Here is a 5,243-nt window from a genome sequence, read left to right on the forward strand (position 1 = left end):
AATCAAACGGCCTCTATACAAGGGCGGAGCTAGAGTACCGGGAGTGGGTTCGACTGAACCAAGTAGCTTTAGTTCGAACTTTCTATGTGTCATAAAAAATTATTGAATATATATAAATTATTACTTTAGAACTCAGTAACTTGAAACAATTGGAATCTCAAACCTATAAGAAATAATATTAGGTCAACTTAAAAATACTATAGAAAACTATATGTAATAAGTAAAATTAGTAACTTGAAAAATAAGATAAATAGTTTACCACACCGATTAAAATACATTGATAGTATAGAATTATATATATATATATATATATATATATATATATATATATAAAAATAGAGATTTACAGGATAACATGAATAGGGAAATCTTGAACTTAAAAAAAATATATATATCACTCTATCAAGATTTCCCTATTCATGTTATCCTGTAAATATGTATTTATGTATCTGTATATTTGTTAATTTCCTGTCACTCTAAGTATATGGTTGGCATTTCAATTTCTTAGTAACTACGATGGATTAACCTGTAAATTCCTAGGAAAAAATTCAGACGTAACTAAAACTTGTTAAATTACTGGGAAGATATTCGATTGTGACCAGGGTGGGGTTAAAGAAGCAAGTGCTATGAGTTAGATTGAAAGGAAGAAGTGAAAGGAGTGATTAAATTAAAAAGAAAAAAAAGAGAGGGGAAAAAAATCTTGAATCATAGAACAAGATAAAGTTTAAATTTGCTAAATATGAACTACAAAAGTTAAGAACATGATGGAGAAAAGGAGTACCGAGTAAGATTTTACAACATATTAAAAAATTCACTATTTACCGATAATATATGCCAATTAATCTCACGAACAACAATACAGAAATATTTGCTCAAAGTTTGAGTATAGATCTAGAAGAATTTAAATTAAATATAAATACAGAATTTTATTCAATAATAGATTTAGCAGTACATTTTGTTTACCTAGAACAAATAGAAACAATTGCTTCGATTTACATAGAAAACAACTTTATTTAATAAAATTATTATTATCATATCATTTAAGAAGAGTATAATTTTAGTACTAAAACTATTTAGACTTTATTTAAGACTTCAATTTATATTATTTTTATTTTATTTTGGTACCCTATAACACAATAATATTCACGTTACAAACAGGATTCTTGAATGTATCATGTGGTATACTAGTGGGTTTAGCATGATCTCACCCAAGGGTAATCTTTTAGATTTATTTATCGATAATAGTCCACTTAACAGATAATAAAAGACAGATTATTAGAATAATTAATGTGTAAATTAGCTTGTGCTTTACAGATAATTTCCTCTACTACATTTGTACTTAATCAACATCTTTATTAGAGAAAGTTTAGTAAATTGCTAATTTTGTCTCTTTCACTCGAGCAACTTGATAAATCAACAACAAAGGGGCGGAGTCACAATAGACATTAACGTTAGAGGTTTGACAGAGCTCAGTAATTTTGGTTCAAGTCCTAATATATGTATTATGAAATTTACTTAATATATATAAATAGTCTATTCCGAACAGAATAAGTCAAAAAAGGTTATATCACAAAATTTATAAACTTAAAGTCCTGGATCCGTCTATGTCAACAACTCTGTAGTACTCACTTTGCCGACATAACAATAACAATGCACATTTTCTTGAAAAAATTGGCACAAAATTATATCAGTTGTAAAGCTAAAAAAGGCTTCAATTTTTACTGCTTGATTACTTATTCAAAGATCAAGAAATCAAGCAATTTTTTTATACAACATATTCCTTCTTCCATCTCAATTTAGTTTCTAATTATGGAGTCAAAAATAAACACTGATTAATGTGATATTCGAACAATGATAAAACAACATCTATGTCTTAATCCGAAACAAGTTGAGGTCGGATATATAAATACAAATGTTAATTAACTGACCATGTCTCTTCATTTAGCTCCATCTCATGGTTTAAAATACTCCTAAAAAACGTATTACCTAAAGTAAGTGTACTATAATATAACTAAAACATCATTCCAATTATTTGATATCACATATTTAGATCTTTTCTTCTATTATGTCACTTTTGCTATGCCAGATAGATTGAAGAAATTGTGGGTCTTTTGAGACAAATTCCTTATGTATAATTTTAGATCTATCTCGTTCTTTTTAACACATTCACTTACCATGATTTTACACGTACCCTGGTGCATCTGGAAATCGCAATATTATTCCACTATATTCGATTGAAAAACTCGAGAATGAACTAAATTTAAGTATCTCGATTGAAATTCCTACTAACGGTATTTTTCATCAAATTGCTTATCCTCGACACAAAACATTGAGTTAGGACATTATTAAATATGGGATCATAGTAATTTCTATCAGATGATTATTTCTATATTTTGCATATATTCATATTAAATAAATAATGGGGGTCACAACTAACAAAGTGGTCTAACAGCTGCCAATAATTTATTATAAAGGTGAATTATTTCAGAGCATAAAAAAAGCATGCGCGCCCTGTGACGGCGAAAATCAACAAAATTCAGTGGGCCATAGTTACATTGACGGCGGTGGGCTTGATTGGTCTGATTTTATGGGCCGCTCTCACCAAATCAATATACTTTCTATGGCCCACTTTCCTTCTTTACCATTTTTAATTAATGGAATTCTTAGACTCTTTCTAAAATTTAATATCTTTTGTCCTTTTCTTATGTCTAACAAAATTACCTTTTTATTAAAATTACAACAACAACAATAATTCAGTATAATTTCACCAGTGGGGTCTGGGGAGGTTAGTTTGTACACAGACCTTACTCCTACCCTGGGGTAGAGATGCTGTTTTCGATAGACTCTCGGCTACCTCCCTCCAAGAATTCCCCATCATGCTCTTGGGATGACTCGAACTCACAACCTCTTGGTCGGAAATAGAGGGTATTCACCACTACAGCAACTCACTCTTGTATTAGTGATAGTTAGTGATCGTTTGGTTTAAGAAGTAAGTTAAGGCAAGAAGTAACAGTGGAAAAATTATTCATTCATGAACTAGTAATGTAGAACTTTTTTATAAGGTGATTTTAATGAAGGAATTATGTCATTATGTGGGGTGACTAATAATGAATGCATTGTTATGTGATGATTAATACTTAAGAAAATGTTTGCATGAGCTAATCACTCAAAAAGGAAATTTTTATCTTTAAATGGTTTAATTCCTATATTACTAATATGTGTATTCTTCTTCCACATTCTATTCGCATAAAAAGTATATAGATTTCTGTATAATTTAATGCGGGTATTACTTAATACCATCAACCAAACATTGTATTATCTTGTATGAAATTTTATGTTCGAAATTAATTACTCACAAACCTCAACCAAACATTATGTTATCTTATGCAATATTTTATACACAAACCGAACGACCCCGCTAATTTTTATTGATATTTTTAAAATAATAATCTATATTATATAGTCGAATTTATTGATAAAAAAATACAGAACAAAAAGATAATAGAAGGTTAGTTATATTCTCTTGCCCGTGAACAGGAGCCAGTAAGATGTTTGAATTTTGAATAATTTGAGCAGGTGAATCCCATAAATATTACCCAGTTGTCCATAGATTTCTTTTTTCCTTTTTTCGAAATTGTTTTTTACTTCAAAAAATATATTTGTCCGTGAAAATTTGTAAATTTTTGTAGATTTTTCGAAAATGAGTTTTTCAAAAAAACAAAAAGTGGTTTTGGCCACTTTTTCAAGATATCCAAATTCTTTTTTCTACTCACAAAGTTGCAATATTTTTTTAAGTGAAATGCATATCCAAATATAATTTTAAATTTCAAATACTATTTTTTAACTTAACTCAAAATGCTATTCTTTTTCAAAATCATAATTTTTGTGTTCAACTCTTAGCTAGATATCTTAAGTAATTAATATTATGAATACTTCATATTATTTATAATCGTAGTTCTAATCTTCTGCCTTTACCTGAATTTCATGAAGCAATGTGATAAGAACTGAATTTCATCTGCAACTTTCAGAATGAATTACTCCATAATTTCTTTTCCCTAGAAACGAGACTTTCTTATCCATTTGAAAAAGAGTTTACTATGCATTGACATTGAAAAATATATCGACATGATCACATCACTTAACTATGAGCTATGTACTTATTATAAATTTTTATGATAAACATTAATTAGTAATTTAATAAAAGTAAAATTAATATGCTATCACGAGTTATATTACACTAATATTTTATAAAATTTATCTCCTACCAGAGCGAAGTTACATTCTCCTAAGGGGTAGTTAATTGACCGCCTTAAAAATTACATTGTGTATATATATACGTAAAATATTAGATTCTAGAAGTATATAATAAATATTTGAATATTCTTTATCATGAAATTTTTTTTATTTCTTTCAAATTTAAATACAATTGAAAAAATTTCTAACTTTGACCCTGGTAGAATATGTAATTCTTTTGTTTGTGTTAGCAAAGGAAGGTCACGATATGTAACAAGTAACAATAATTGGAAGAAAACAAAAAGAGTGATGGGGTGAAAACCTTTGCTTCCACTCTCAAGTTTTTTGAAATTTGTGAAATGTCAATTTCATGACAGCTATATAATAGTTAGGAGAATAATTATTCTGGATTTATGCCATTATTGATATGATGTTCTATGCTTGTTATTCATTGTACTGTGCTTTGCTTGTTCAATATGGCACTGGCTTAAATCAGCATATACAGACTTTTTCAAACGATCACCAAAATTATATGATGATGAACTAATAAATATTATGGTAGAGTCGTAAATACTCTTTTATCTTTTATTATTAGATGTTTGAGTCCCGAGTATAGGATCGTCTTTGTTTGGGAGTCGTTCCAATATAGAATTTTCAAGTACAAATCGTAATCGAGTTTCAATACGAATATCGAATACCGAACGAAAAATTTTAAAAAAAATTATATGATTAATATTGGCTTGCAAACTAGAATGATGCTGGCATAGATAATACCCCTCTCTGACTTGATCCCTGAGGATGGGGTGGTAGGAGGTAAGCTATAGTCAGTCAAATATTGACACGTAAAATCTTATCCACATTTGTGGTTAATAATTATGTGTCAAATGAATACTAATATAGTAATTTCGTCTCAATTAAGTGAGGTTAATTATATAATTTTTTAATTAGTAAAGCCAATTGCAATGGAGAAACAATTTCAAAATCCAATAAAAGATAAGGATTATGGTAGG

The sequence above is a fragment of the Nicotiana tabacum genome, chromosome 14, assembly GCF_000715075.1.
Source record: "Nicotiana tabacum cultivar K326 chromosome 14, ASM71507v2, whole genome shotgun sequence".
In the NCBI taxonomy this organism is placed as follows: Eukaryota; Viridiplantae; Streptophyta; class Magnoliopsida; order Solanales; family Solanaceae; genus Nicotiana; species Nicotiana tabacum.